This window comes from Ixodes scapularis, unplaced genomic scaffold (genome assembly GCF_016920785.2).
Source record: "Ixodes scapularis isolate PalLabHiFi unplaced genomic scaffold, ASM1692078v2 PGA_scaffold4__175_contigs__length_147842914, whole genome shotgun sequence".
NCBI classification, from domain to species: Eukaryota; Metazoa; Arthropoda; class Arachnida; order Ixodida; family Ixodidae; genus Ixodes; species Ixodes scapularis.
The window spans coordinates 87,832,140-87,848,475 of record NW_024609879.1 but is presented as its reverse complement, the minus strand read 5'-3'; the positions used below and the strand labels follow the sequence as shown (position 1 = coordinate 87,848,475).

The following is a 16,336-nucleotide window of genomic DNA, read 5'->3' as shown; positions in this document are numbered from 1 at the left end:
AAGATCATGCTTCATAGGATCATTTCTATAGGCTGATCGCCGAGTTTCAACCGTAAACTCGGAACACCCTCAACCACGATGAGGAGTCGTAGGGTCTCCACCTGACCGCGAAGCCGGTCAGGTGACTTGGGTTTCCTGCCTGGGTTCCTGCCATTGATGACCGTTCCCACCGGGCTTGGACGCTCGATGGGAGGGTGGAGACTCATTCTGAGTGGATGAGGACATCTTTTATAAGAATCAAAAATCAGAATGTGGAGTATTGTACCGAGTGGGCGCCAAGCACCTCACTTACACCGTTATCTATTTCTTCTCGGTGATTGCAGAGATTACATCTGCGGACGGCTCCAGACAAAATGGAAGCCGTACATCGCATGGGCGGTGCCATCTTGGGTTCACGTGGCGTGCCCGCGACTAGGTTGCGTCAACTCGTCGCTCTGCTTTTCCTTAAAGGAGCGATGCAACGATTTTTGTACTTTGCGCAAATACCGCTTAAAACGGATCCCTAACGTTAATGACCTATGAAACACGCGTTCGTTCTTCACCCCACGCAATAGAAGTCCCAGAAAAAAATTTAGGAAAAACGAGCAGCGTTCACCTCCTCAACTCACAGCCAGAACAAGCGGCCACGTGATCTGGAGCCGATTATATGCCGCCAGTGTTGATCATAGCCACGCGCTGGGGTTGGCAAAGCGCAGGACACGCGCTGAGTTCCAGACATTGTTATGGCTCGGGTGTTGTCGTCGTTGCAGCGATTGGACACGGGGCACTACCCGGATGCTTCTCGAGCTAGGAATTATCACGAGCCCAAGTCGAGTGCCCACGCAATGCTCGGGTCCAATCTATGAACCGCATTCAAATATCGTCACTTGGGTGTACTGCGACCCCCACGTTACGTCATCAAATTTTGCAAAGGAGAGATTGAATGAAAATGATCGCTTTTGTCCTTGAAATTACACCGCAATAAAGGAGTTTCTTGGCCAGTAGCGTTGCGTGTGGGTATCCTTGAGTCCCAGGTGTGCCAGTAAGCTCGTGTAGATTGAAAAACATTCCAATTGAATATCGTTGCACCGGTCCTTTAAGTACAGGAATAGGTACCTCTCTGGAGATCTGCAGAAGGATCGCAGTGAAGAGTCTGTCACTTGTCGCCTTTCTTGCCGTCCTCCGGAAAGTGTCGTCCGATACTGATATTTACCACCTATTATCATTATCTGCGTAGCTTCCGCGGTTTATTTTGCAACGCGTGTGTTCAGTATTTTCGCCGCCGGCATACCGGATATGTACGAGGGGGCTATTTGAGGCGCAGGAATCAACGTTAGCACTGACGCAGATTGAGTAGGTAGGTGGTTGAAACTTTATAAAGGCCAATTACTAAACACTCGGGCTTGCTTACTAATTGCGGTAGAACATTCGCAATAAGAAACGCAAGGTATATTTATGATCGCGCTTGTCGGATTTTAAGGAAGGCAACAAAACTAGTCGACGTAATGTGTCAGTGTGTGTGTGTTCCCTGAATTCATCGTTCTTTGTATTCATAGCGGAATGAAAACAGTAGCTTTTGGTTACACGGGGGAACTTGTGGAGAAGATAGGTAACGAACATTTAACTTGCATTTCATCGGATGCTAGGGATAATGGTATATGTCAACATTGGGAGATTTGGTCATAATATCACTTCCTTTTTTTGACGTTCTAAGTCGTGCGATATAACCGTTCGCTCGATCAGTTTATTAACACATTTTAATATACAGGGTGTTTCAGAGAACGCAGGCGAAGTCGCTCCTGCGAAAACTACTTATGGTAACAAAAAAAGGCTCTGGAGTTTTGATCCTGGGCCAGGGGCCCATTTAAAAAAAAATATATATATATTAAAGTCTGGGATAATTAAGTTGTTAATTATTTTTGCGTCATTAACTTTTTTTTAATATTGTCTCTGCTGCGTCGCGCAATGACAGCGCAGCAGAGGACGTTGCACTATCTCTCCACGGGGCGCGGTGCCGCCGGGGCTGAGATGCGCTCCAATAGGAAACTGAAACTTAAAAACCCGTCGATTTTGTGCGGTTTTTCAGAAAGCCGTAAAATGCTTCACGTGCCTCCTATCGTTCTGCAATTTGTTGATTTAGTGTTTTCCGATGATGCTGAGCAATTTTCTAATTTAAACCATGCCCTTAAACACAATATTAAAAAAGTTAATTATGCAAAATAATTAACAACTTAATTATCCCGGACTTTAATAACTTTCCTAAACGGTCCCCTGGCCCAGGACCAAAACGTCACAGGCCTTTTTTCGTTGCGATGAGTAGTTTTCGCAGGATCAATTTGGCCTGCGTTCTCTGAAGCACCCTGTATATTATACCCATGCTCAGTCTCATGCCTACAGTCTTTCTAGTGCCATAATGATTTTCTTAAAGGGCCCCTAAAAAAAGTTTGTTTTAAAGAGTCTGGTTCGGACACGCGTTTCAAAAACTTAATTTTACGGAAATTTATTTTGTTGAGCATGATATTTTTAGAAGTCGGTAATTTTATTATCATTCGTTTCAGCTCGTCTTGATCACCATCACAGTAGGCGTTTCTTCTTGCCACTATAACAAACATTTTGCCTATTTTTTCCCGAGAGTTTCAAAGGAATGGAACCATTTGCCTGTACCAGTTGCACCATTTTTTGACTGTGCTATTTTTTGTTCAAAAGTCAGTAACCATGTTTTTTTTCCCTTTCTTAATTCTTCGTGTCTTAATTGTTCTTGCCGTTGTACTGTTTTCTTTCTTTCTCGCCACTTTCTTTTGTAATTCCTCTGGCCCTTGAGGGTAAATAAATAAATAAATAAACACTGGCGGCGCGAAATGCGATTTAGTCGGTAGTCACCTCCTTTCAAACTTGTGTTCTCTCTCGGCATTTCGGGCGCGTGGAGGAGAGGTGGATTGGCTTCGTCTTCACGTTGAGGTGGAAAGAGCTACTGACCATTCCGTGACGTCGTGGACTTTGCGCCCAGAATTTCAAATAGATCTCTCGCCGTCAACATTGCTCTACAAATCTTTTTTCGAGTAAAATTTGTTTTTTTTTTAGTACAATCCTCCCAATTGAACTGTCAACTTTTTTCAGTGTTTTATTTAGGTAACCGGCTCAATTAAATTTATTTTAACGAAAAGGTTGTGACTTCCCGCATAGGAATCTGTCAGAATCAACATGAAAGTGCCTAAAGTCCTTAACATAACACGTCAAGAAATATCCGCCCGCAAAAAGAAAAAGATCACCGATGGTCAAGAGAGGTTTCAGTGACTAGCGACGACAAAATATACGAAGAGCAGCTGTTCAAGCAGATACAGATCTGTCCACATAGGTCTCTAAAGCTGCGTTTGACGTTCGACTTAACGAAACTTGCAGATCTCTTCTCTTGCGCCGTTTAATTTTATTTGATAACTTTTTACGAAAGATGAGTGTCAGACTTAATTTGACGGACCTATCAGTAATCGGACACCTTGAATACCACGTAAGCAAATGTTCATATAACAAACTGTTTTTTTTTTTCTGAGGTCAATATTTGGGATATGCTTTTAATTGGAACTTTAGCAAGGTCGGTAGTTAAGAAAAAGTTTCTACTTGGCCTAGGAAAAACTCTTGACGTAATTCTCGAGTACTTAATTTCCCAAAGAAAACAGGTTTAAACAATAACACGTCTCTTTTTAGATAATGTGTCGTTATAGGAGACGTTTCCAGTCTGCGATGTTCGCCAGAAGTTGATATCCACAAAAATCAAGTAGCGAGCAGAAAACTTGCGAGTTTATCTGCTCTTTGCAATTTAGCACGTTGTTAGTTACGTTGTCGACCTGTTTCTTTACTATGCATTCACGCATTAGTCTTTTGATTGGTTTATTTTTCTGGAAACGGACGCCTTCAGGAAGGGCCGCAGACGATGGTAATCCCTCCTGTACATAAATTCAAGTGTCTCGTCACCGAACCTGGCCGAAATAAATGGGGCGATGCAACAATTCTTGCACTTTCAATAAATATTAGCGGCGAGATGTTTCGGTGGCGCCCTCGTTCGGTTACCTTTCGTGACGTCATTACCTTGTGAACGACAAGTTCGATGGTGTTTGTAATGGGCATGGTGGAAGCCTGAAATCATAGCGCTCTCAAAGCAACATTGCCAACACCGTCAAAATTGAAGTTCTTACAATCCTCTTATTTCCGTCGATGAGACATCCTTTGCTGACGTCATAGTCAGCATTCGGCCAATTGGGATGGGCCGACCACAGCGACGCTTTCGATCGCTCACGTCGCCAATAGCTTAGAATAGACCTTTGTCACAAGTCAGAGCCGCCTTGTGGCAGTCCCAAAAGCTCCAACATTGGCGCTGTAATGGCGAAGATCGGACATCATGCGCGGCTAAATCAAGCACCCTCGATTTCGGGCATCCAAGGTGCCGTGAAACGACCAAAATCTTTTCCCCTTTCTGCTCTGTGCTTTCGAAGACGTTCGATTTTTCTGGCGTGGAGTAACCGTGCAACTCCGCCATCAGAGCGTCGGGTTTGGCACTACACAGGGTGGGTAGACTGACTGCCGGAAAGGGTCTAACGTATAAAACACATGTTGTTTCTTTCTCCACGAAGTAGAATTCCTGGAAAAACGAACACCGTTTGCTCCCTCAACTCGCAGTCAGAAAAACTGGTCACGTAATCTCAAACCGATTATACTCCGCCAATGTCTTAACAGCCGCGCGCTGGAGCTGGCAGAGCACGGGGAGCGCTACTCCCGTCGTCTCAGCGATTAGGGACGACCCACTACCCGAATGCATGTAAAAACATTGTCATGAGCCGAAATCGAATGCCTACGCAGTGCTAGTGTCCACTGTACGAGCTATATTCAAATATCTTCACACCGGGAATAGCAAAGATTGGTGACGCACTCCCGAGGGTCGCATTGTTGGCGTTGTCCCCCCAGTTTCGTCATCAATTTTTGCGAAGGAGAGACGGAAAGAAAAGCTCGGCTTTCATCCTTGGAATTCCACCGCGACGGAGACGCTTCTTGGTCAATGGTGTTGCGTTCGAGTATTCTGGGTCCCATTAGTGCCAGCAAGCTGGTGCAAGCAGGAAAAATTCCTGTAATATCGTTGCAAGACCCCTTTAAAGAGGTACTCCGGCGATTTTCTTTTTTAGCTACCCCAACTAAAGGCGCGTTTACACACTTGCGACCTCTTAGAACCTTGTGCCTTGGAACCCCTTAATATCTCTTACAACGAGAGGACACACTGGCGCCATCCATTGGGTAGCAGTGTAAACTTGGCGGTCCAGCATATTTCCCCAATTCTTTCGCGCATTATCCTTTCTTTCTTGGCTCAAAAAACTTTTGTCAACGTTATAAACGAGCCTTTCTTATAAGTATTACGCACATTTCTCCACAGAAATCTCGCAAAACCTTCGCTCTTGTGGAACGCAGTTCCAGGGTCACCGCATAGTTGGCGCCAGCGTGTTCTCTCGTCCTAAGAAATTTTAAGAGATTTTAACCACGCTTCGTATCTCTTGGTCGTATCCGGCCGACAAGAGTGTAAACGGACCAGTCTGTCTATGCTGGAAAAAGCGATGAAGAAACTTCATCGTGACGTCGCCGGTGGGAGGAGCCTAATCTCAATCGGCGGCGAACTCAACTGGCAGGGAACTTCATCGCGGCGCGTTGATGACGTCGACGGAGAGTGGCGATTGAGTTGAAACTTCATCGGGATTTGTCCCCAAAATATGTCCCTAGAGGGAAATGCGCAACGCCGCATCGAAGGGTCTTGTAAAAGCAACATTTTTAACTTCTGCAAATGTATAATGCGGTACAATCTAAATATAATTACCGGTGTCAAGTCTAGGTCGCATGAATCATGTCTTTTTACGTAAGTGAAACAATTTAGATGATCGCAATGCGTGAGCTGCATCGCGATCGTGATGAATCGTCATGGCCGACGGTGGATGTCGCACGAAAAGTGCTCGTGTGTCTGTACAAAGATTTGCCTCACTTTTGGAATTTTTGCTGTCAAGTCGGGCTTTTTCACGTCGCGATTACCACTCGGCGGTCTGGTGGGGAACGTGAACCAAGTGTCCTCGCTGAACTCGAGGAGTAGGACAGAATCTTGGCCCATATGAGAAAGGTTCCTCGCTAAGACAAGGAAGAAGGCGCATGATTTCGAGGGCGGACGCGCCTCGTCCGTCGCCACTCGGCATCTCGGCTGCAGTGTTGGTAAGTAAGTGCATGGCATCTCAATGGGCGGTTTTAGCGTACCGTTGCCGTGCGCAGCGAAATTGCTACTGGGAGCTCGCGCTGTATATTTGAAGCATGCTTTTCAGCGCGCTTAAAGCCTTACCAGCCGTACCGTGGCCACCGCAGAACACGGTAACGGTCTCCTAAAACTTGCTACTTGTAGTAAACAGACACTGTGTTGTTTTTGGTCTTATTGACTTTGCACGAGTGTGCTGCCTCGTGATGTTTCTTTGAAAGCTCGGATCGTAGCGCTCAAGCTGACGAGTTAATTTCTCTAGAGCTGTGCATGAGGCACTCCGATACCTGAATTCTAAAGTGTAGGCAATTGGGCATTACATCAACGCGGAACCAGAAAAGCTGCCAATTTGTTATGCGTTAACTTGTGTTTGATTGGATGATGCAGGACTCATCTGCTGTGGCCAAAGGTGCTAGTGAGGACCCAGCACAGATGGCAGCTCCACCACCACCAAATGGTAGGTATAAAAAACAGTCTGGATTCATCTCCATAATACGTGGTTTGCGCCTGTGTCAGGACATGTATTATGCATGAGTGCCGTCGGTAGCCTCATGCTGGTGGCCATTGATGTTGTGGGGTTGCAGCTTTGCTACACTGTGATCATGGTGAACTGCGCTGGCTCCAGTGGCCCAAAGTGACAGCTTTTGTACCCATCTCAGCAATTGCACAAAAATGTGACCTGCACTGTGCGTAACTATGTAGAAGATGCTGTCATTAACATATTGTGCCTGGTCGGTAGCTCCCAAGGTGACTGTAGGTCCAACCGTGATGTTTCTAGCAAGGTGACACCTCAGCAAGACTTACAAAAACTTAAGTGTAAACATGGTACAGAGACAATCCACACATGGTTACTTGAGTTTTGTGTGGGACAAGACACAGATCCAATTAATGAGACTGTGTCAGGAAAAAGACGGTGCCTGCGGTCCTGTTTCCCAATAGCAACCTGCTTCCACCGAGCATTCCCGGCAGCACCACATCTACCCACTGCCCTGAAACTGACAAGGGAATGACACTAAGACAAAACTGGCTCACCAATTCCAAAACCGGTGTCTGCTATTTATATAAAAGGTCCACTTCTAAAAATATTTGCTGCAAAGGGCTGTGGAAGCAGGACGCACCTGGCTGGGCATTGCCTGTCGAACTCGGCGAAATCATCGGCGTGCAGTTTTATATACTTCTCTTCATTTTTTGCACTCGGGTATTCACGTCCTCCACCTTTGGCTAGATATCACAATCTGTCACAGTTGACAGTAAGTAGCAGATGGTTCTCGCCACCACACAGAGCAATATTTTCTGCGTACTGAACTGAACAAACACGGACAAACTTTGTCATCATCACTTGACGGTTTAAACTTCTGCCTAGGCTTGGCCCAAGTGCCTGCACTAGCACATATTTCCCCGCACGTGTCCGAACAAGCGCATTTGTGGCCGAATGGTTCTCATACTTGCTTCCCACACAAAGGGCCAAGGTTCGATTTCTGGCCGCGCATGCACCTTTTTGTTAATGTCCCGCACATCCACCAAAATTTCGCGAATGACAGATGGTCAGGTGAAGAATGAACAGAAACTAAACGTTTAATTTGGCAAACTTGTGCCAAAAACAAAAATACAAAGAGGTAGCATCGCAGGCATCGAAGGTCGGCGCAGTAGCACGATTGAGCGCAAGAGCGAGACTCTCTCTGTATCGCCACGCAGAGCCCCTCATGTATATGCGTGGACTTCTGGAACAATCGGCATAGAAAGTTCGGTGCGTAGAACATTCTGAGTTTGAACAAGCAATGGGATTCTTGAATTAAACCAGAATGCAACATTTACAGAAATAACAAAAAGGTGCATGTGCGGCCAGGCATCATACCTCAGCCCTTTGTGTGCAAGCTAAGCACAATAACCATTCGGCCACGGGCAAGCTTGCTCGGAGACGTGCATGGCAATATGAGCAGCCTCTGCCATTAACCACATCTGACATGTACCAAGTGGTGGTCACCAACACGGTGCCCTTGGAAGTACTCAAAGGTCTTGTCTTTTATACTGACATGACATTACCTGCAAACCATGTATGCATGCTGCTGAAACTGTGTCGTGTCAACTGTGCACCAGCCATCAGGTAGAGCTGCAGTGGAAAAAGATAAGCACAAGCGACCAACGACCGGAGCAGCAAAATCGCGACACGGTGGTGGCCGGCACAAAGCAGCCCATCCTAAAGCTTGCATTCCGAAAGCTATCTTATCCCTCAATTTTCTGGCAGCCACCAACGTTGAGACATGGAACATGACTGGCACTTGCTATCGGCGCGCTCGGGAACAATAGCGCTGCCTGTCCCAATTTTGCTACTCCGGTCATTGGTCACTTGTGCTAATCTTTTTCAGCTGCAGCTGTACACTGCCACCCTGGATGGTGAGGGGCCTGAACTGCCCCCAGCTGCACTGTTTAGGACCTCTCGCCCACTCAGCGGGAGCAGCTGGTTGCACTGCACATGCTGCTGGGCACCCAACATTACAGCACGAGTGCCCTAGATGTAGAGAAGTGCAGTCAAGGTCTAAAATTGGCTGGCAAGCATTGTTTGGAGAACCGTCGAAAGAAAACCTGCGTCATATGGCACTAATGAATTATTCCAGGCCAAGTTTCTTCGTCCTTGCTTTATTGAGTTACACCCAGAGCAGCTTGGGCTCACAGTCTTTGTTGTTTGCTCAATGCAATGCGGAAGAGCTGGACTTCCACAGCGCCAAATACATTGACGGGAACAACAGTTAACTTGTCAGTGGGAATCAGTTATGACAGACAGTTATAGCATAAAGGAAAGTGAATGCAGGACTCTTCCTTTTTCGCTCCTTTTCATTTTCGGACCTTGTGTTGTGTTTCGAAGTGAGTGATTTCCAACTTTTCACTTTCCATTTTTCATGTGATGGACAGAGCAGGCCTGTCTGCTGCAAAGTAATTGGATCATGCTAGGTGCACATTGCTCAAGGCTGCTTGCTTCACAGGTTGCGTGTTGTACTGTAAGACCCACAGCATGAGCTTGCTGGTCTGAGCAGTTCCTTGGTTGAAAGGTGCCCGCATAAACATAATGTCTTTCAGGAGTCTCGCATTCTTGATAATTCCAGCACTGCATAAGAGTTCTAAAAAGATAAAAGCAGTGGTATGCCATACACTACTGCTCACCACACCCCTGGGAATTCTCTTGTTCTATGCAATTTCTGTAACATAGTCTTTAAAAATGCTTGTTTTTATAAACATTCACCCTTTTCGTGTACTTTGTTTGCAGGCTGTGGAGGGACAAGCAGCTCCACATACCCAGCAGTCATCTTCACTGGCCACACTCGTGCTGCCCCTCATGGGGGTGCAGAATTTCCATGCACAATAAAACATGCTCCCTAGGCACCATTTTGCATCTGTCATGATTTCAGTATAGCATGGAAAAAAGGTTTGCAGCACTAGCTTGGTCACTCGACAAAATTGTCATAAAAGATAAAAGCAGTGGTATGCCATACACTACTGCTCACCACACCCCTGGGAATTCTCTTGTTCTATGCAATTTCTGTAACATAGTCTTTAAAAATGCTTGTTTTTATAAACATTCACCCTTTTCGTGTACTTTGTTTGCAGGCTGTGGAGGGACAAGCAGCTCCACATACCCAGCAGTCATCTTCACTGGCCACACTCGTGCTGCCCCTCATGGGGGTGCAGAATTTCCATGCACAATAAAACATGCTCCCTAGGCACCATTTTGCATCTGTCATGATTTCAGTATAGCATGGAAAAAAGGTTTGCAGCACTAGCTTGGTCACTCGACAAAATTGTCATACATCGAATACAAATTTTGGGTCAGGAAATCTCGGTGCAATTGTTTATGTGCCGGGACTCGTATCTCGACTTCAGATGTCGATGTATATTTCATATACAGGGCACCAGAAATTTCACAATTAACGGTGACACGGTGGTGCAGGTTCAATCGTCCAGATACCAGCAACCACAGTTAATTCTTCACCTTTTCTTCCTCTATGCTTGGAACAATATACTGTTAGAGCCAGAATGCTTATGCAGTCAATGGGAAACAAGATGCCACCCATAAGGAGGCCCTCTTTTATTCTCTATTCTAATGCCTCGACGTTTCGCTTATGCGGTTTGCATTTTTGCAAGGTTACCCTGCCAAAAACATTGTGTTAAAAAGCTTTTTCAGAAACATCAACTTATTACAAACTTCCATTTTTAGGTGCCATACCAAAACTCTGCTTGAACTGTCGTTTAGGTAGACCACTCTGCAGCCAAAGGGACTTACTGTGTCTACTTGATTTGGCAAGTTACAAAGTATGACAAAACATTGCAAGCGGATACACACAAGTATATTTCGCAGATGTGACGAGAGACAAAGCTCGTAGTAGCCTCGACAGCTGCCAGGCTTCAAGTTTGAGCAGGGAGACCCTGGTAGGCAGCACATACTTGCAGAGGTGGCCACCTCTCAGATTTTCAGCACTGCACAGCGCGTCCTCTGCTGTCAAAGCTTGCACCGTCCTCGGGGTTGGACTCTTGGGGCTCAAGGGAGAGGCCCCAAAATAGAGCTATACAAGCCCGCATTGTGCAGAAAGTCAAATGATGTTACTGTGCCTAGCACCTTTACAACCACCGGAACCTGCTTTTCAGCATCCTATTCACTGCTCTACGACAGAATCCTAAGCAATGCTTTTTGTTAAGCTTGGAGTCAAAACAGCAGAGCATCCATTGGGGTTGCGAGGAATTGGTGTGCAAGCATGGCTTCAGGGTTTTGTCGCTGTCACCTGCACACAACAATGAGGCGGTATCTGACATGATTGTTTCATAACCTTTTCAGTTGTCCAAAAGCACATCAAGACTAGATAGAAATTCTATATGCTAATGCAGCCTCTACTTGGAGATAGTAGTTGCATAGCTTTGTAATAAAGGCTGAAAATGTAATAATAAAAAAGTTGAAAAAAAAATGGAGATATTCCACTTGTCTTGCACAATACCCAAAATTATGCCTTCAGAGCAAAGAGGTGTCAATTGAGTTAATAATCTCTTTATTTCCCTTTATATACAAAGGTGGGAGATGGGACATATAATGTCAAACGGCAAGCTGCATGGCTTGCAGCTTGACGAGGCGCCCTACCCGGTGTGGCAGAAAAGCAGCAGAAACGTTTCAGACAACACAAGCAAAAGAACAAGATACTGTACCAGTTTGAACCTGCAATCGTAAAATGAAAACGTACACAACGTGCTGCAGCAGAACAATTTCCAGATGTTGAGGCCCGAGACATTTGGATGATACACATGCAATCACGAGTAAGCTTGAATCCGTGCGACTATCTCACACGACACTCATCACGGTGAACGAGGCACCCGTTTTCTACCGAGAGCTCTCGTGCAAGCCCATTAAGAAAATGTGTATTGAGCACTTACCAACACCACTGAATTCGTATCGCTGAACTTCTTGGTCGTCGTCTTTCCGCCTTCACTTGGCGCGCGAAGCCCACCCACCTTCAGCCCCGGGTTATCGATTATCGCCTCTGTAGCATCCAAAGAATGCGACTCGCAGCACACCGACACACGGTGACGTCTTCGTCGCAGCAAATTGTGCCGCCAGCAACGCTCAAAAAGAGCACTTGCTGCTCGGCGGTCACCATATGGGGCCCCTCGCGACGCCGCCAAAGCTTTCACGGCAAATGTCAGCACCAGCGAGTGTCGGGCAGTATTCCCCGATTACGTTCCTGGCGAACCTTGAACGGCGAACACATAAAAACGTAGCGATAGTCCGCTTTGGTCCACCCCGTCCGCGAGCTTGAACGTCGCCATCTTCATTGACTTTGGCAACTTTTGCTGCCCGACTACTACAAAGTTATCTCCATCGCCAAACTCAATCATGACGACATTTTGACGTCACCGCGAACTTCATTATTTCACCAGCATAGCTCGAACTCCATCGGAATCCGTAGGGAAAAACTCAATCGCAACGTCACATCACGTGACCAAAAGGGCAGCCAATCAGCGACCGATTGAGTTAACTTCATCGTTGAGTTTGCGATCTAGCATAGACAGACTGAACTATATTCTCAGAATCACCGGAGTTTACCGTTTCCGGTATGATATTTAGTGACGCCATAATTAAGAACAGTTATTGTGAAATCGGCCAGTGAAAATGATGCTCAAAAAACAAACATTGAAATATGCCTGCACTTTTTAGGGAGGTGACGTCAGTGGAAGGCAGGCTTGCAGGTCGAGCGTGCAGCCTAAAAATTGACTATGCCGAACGTTTGCTCCGTGAACGTTCGCTCCAGCACAGGCGCTGGAGCGAACTTTAGAAGCAATCATTGGACACTATGAAGCTGTTTGTAATCAGTTAGGAACAAAGTCTACAGTCCTAAGAGTGGCCTTCCGCCGATGTCAATTTTTTATTGTTGCATGTAGAAACTTTCTTTTTGGAAAAACAAAACAAAACACGGTGACGACAAGAATTGAAAGAATTGTAAATTTAATAACTTCGAATTTATTTTGGCTCAATATGTGGGTTACTAGTTCAGAGATATTTGTTGGGGCATTTGGCGAGTTTTTAGGCAAATCGGGGACTAGGAACAAAATCCCGGAGTACCTCTTTAACATGAGCGTGACTAGAGGGATCAAAAATGCTCGTAAAAAATAACAACAACAATAAAGCACGCAATTTTCATGTGTAACTACTTCGTGGTTCTCAAACTAGCTCTGTAAAAGTTCTTCACTGGTGGTGTGCTACATGAAGCACATGTGTATGTAAAAACTAAGTAAAAACGACATACAAATTGTTCTTCCATTCCTTTATGTATCTGTGTGTCAAAGAACTTAAGTTTGTTTGAACTGATTTGGTCGGGGTTCCTCCTGAGCCTAGCGTTTGGGTTCTGCATTTCTGTGTTCGGAACGAACTGATTAAAACTTTGAGTCACTTTAAAAACAAAGTGTGCGCTTTATTTTTGTTTTCTTCTTTTGACGTTGTGGACGATTTTGGGAGAAGAGTATAAAAGCGTTGTATGAAACAAATTTTAACTGAGTTTGATACGCTTATCTGCCACCTTTATTCTGTCGCTTCAATATATCTTCAAGTTTCCTTCACAGTCTGAGGACTTATACCTTATGATTAATATGCATCAGCTCGCCTGCGTGTTGATTATTTTGTCACAAAAAAAGAGCAATGCAGCAGTGTACACGTTGAAACCGATACCAACCAAATTAAAGCAATCTAATGGCGGCGAGTACGTCAGCGCCCTCTATCCGCCGGTAGTGCAACTACTGTGATGAAAAGGCCTAAAATTGGGTTGTGTGCATGTTTATACAGCCTAGAACTTGGTCTGCCTCAGCGGGCGACGAGTCTCCCAGCTGTAGATGAGAAATTTAGCCAGTGCAGTACAACCGCCAGCCTGGGGTCTTTAACGTGCATCACGCGGTAGTGATACACAACCGCACGCCGATACGATGCTCATCCAGATTGAAACGGGGGGGGGGGGGGGGGGGGGAGATTCTGTAGAACCCAGGATCCTGGGTTCTGCAGCGCGAGCTTTCGCTCCACGTGCTCCGAGCTGGTGCGCGCTAGGCCACTCGGCCACCGATCCCCCCTATGAAAGAAAGAAGTATAAGCGGCGAGATGTTTTGGTGGCGCCCTCCTATGGTTCCCCTTTGTGACGTCATTACCTTGCGAACAACAAGTTCGATGGTGTTTGTAAATAGCTTGGTAGAAGCTTGAAATTATTGCGCTCTCAAAGAAACACTGCCAACACCGTCAATATTAAAGTTCTTTCATTCCTCTTATCTTCGTTGATGATAAATCCTTTTCTGACGTCATAGTCAGCGTTCGGCCAATCGTGGAAGGCCGACCACAGCGACGCTTTCAGTCACGCACGGGGCTAATACATGTCTGCGACGTATGTAAACTCAATCACAGTTTTCGAAGGGTCGTTCGCCAATGCTTTCTTAGTTTCCTTTAATAACGTCAGAGCGGCGGTTTGGTCTGTTACAGGGCCTCTGACACGCCAAAATAATTCTTTTTTTCATGTTAGGCGTTGAAATGGCATGTCAGGACATTCCAAAAAAATTGGTTCACTATAGAGGTGCGTAGTTTTTTTTTTGTTTTTTTTTTTTAAATAAAAAATAGAAATATGCGGCCCAATTCAAAGTTCCCGCCAGTGCACTGTGACGTAACAGTGTACCGCAAGGTGTCGGGGCGGTAAGAAGGGAGGTGTCGCCGGAAGTCACGTGAGTTGTATCCCTCCTCGTGCTTAACGCGAGCGCGTGTAATATTTTTTTTAATATTTTTGTTATTCTCCGCACCTCCACGAGCAATCCAAGCAGACAAGGTTTCTTTTATTTGCTTTTCATCGCTTAATGTTGCTGTAAAGGTAGAAGAAGAGGAGTCAGTGAATTGGCGTGATCAACTAAAGTGCCTAGAAGGTGCTGTGTGAGGGACTGTCCCGGTATTTCAGCAACTGAAGAAGAGATCACACTGCATGCATTTCCGAGAGACGGTAGGCATCTTCAGCCTGGAGAGTATACGATGATTCGGCGACCTCGGTGTCCGAAGCTTCAGCAATGCAATTGGACATGTCGTACGCAAGCAATCCTTATTTCTGCGAGCGTTCTAAAATTTTTTTTTGCAAAACTTAGTAGCTTCTTTTGTGCCCAGTATACCTGTGTATCATCGGACTGGCGGCATGCACTCGTACACTGGCTTGTACTCGCAACGCTTTCATCATTGACCTCCATCACGTCGATCCACTGACTCGTCCTCCTCAACTTTTACAGCACGCAAACTAACCAACGGTGCAGCGATAAAGAGCTATGCTCTGTTTCACCTAGAATGCCTCAATGTCCTTCTGTTTAGGGTGATGCCACCCTTTGTAGTACCCGATGCCGACATCACGCGCTCACAGGTAAAATACAAAGAAATCGACGAAAACAAAATGTCGCCCTAGCACAGTCAGCGCCACAAACGCGTGCAGGGACACGCTCTTTCACGCGCTTCTGAACAACAAATAAAAATAAAAGTGTGGGACAAAATGGCCAGATGTCTCCACCCTAAGCAAAGCGCACATGAAGGCACCCTAGTTTCACCATATGCTGTACCGCAGCGAAAGCTAGAAGCGCGAGCTCATAGCCTTGGCAGCTGCCCCTAACGCACGAGAGCTTGTGCCGCCGAGATGTGTCCCAGAGCAAGGAGCTCGCGCTCGTAGCCTTTCCTGCGGTACATCATAAGGTGAAATAGAGTATGGTGGAAACTGAAACTTCGTTTTCTACAATCGCTCGTACAAAGAGCAGAAAAAAAAAAAAAAAAAAAGTCGTAGGCACGGTCGGAGAGCACGAGGAGTGAAACTCACGTGACTTCCTGCGAACCCACTTTTAGTGACGCATATCGATGCCTCCCCTCTGACCGCCCCGACACCTTGCGGTACACTGTTACGTCACAGTGCACTGGCGGGAAGTTTAAATTGGGCCTCCTATTTCTATTTTTTATAAAAAAAAAAAAAAAACTACGCACCTCTATAGTGAAACCATTTTTTTTTGTAATGTCCTGACATGCCTTCTCAACGCCTAGCATGAAAAAAAAAATTTTTTTTTTGCGTGTCAGAGGTTTTTTAAAGGAGACAGCAGGTTGATATATAGCACAAAGCGGATATATTGCGCCGAACAGTGGTCCAGAGACTCCTGTTGTAAACGAAAGCTGCAATGACTCTTACGGTGCCTCAGGAACGTCTCTCTCATTTTATCGGGAGTCACGTTTATTAAACGTGCGTCTGTTTTGCTAATGTGCAGGAATGTTTAGTTATATGCTTTGTGTGGCATTATGTCCTATTTGTACAATGAATTGTTCTCACTTAAACTGACTTTTTTGTGTGTGTGTGTGGCTGTGATGTTGTGCACACTCAGCAGTTTGACTGTTCGTAACAACAGGTATTTTGTTTCGTTCTGTTTGTATCACAATAGTTTTTTTTAATTTTTTCCCGGACTGCTTGTAATAATATAGGTAAATGCCGAATCAGCGTCAGGTACCGTGCACAAGCACGCAAGTGCTTATACGGACTGGGGCAAACTGCGTTATTAAAATGTTCGTATTTC

General features: G+C 45.6%; 1 non-coding gene across 1 annotated transcript; it reads left to right on the top strand.

Annotated features, from left to right (window-relative positions):
• LOC115325375 lies at positions 1-216 on the top strand. The gene has a single exon (XR_003919456.3). It is a non-coding gene; the product is annotated as a small nucleolar RNA U3 (small nucleolar RNA).
• The last annotated feature ends 16,120 nt before the right edge of the window (positions 217-16,336 follow it).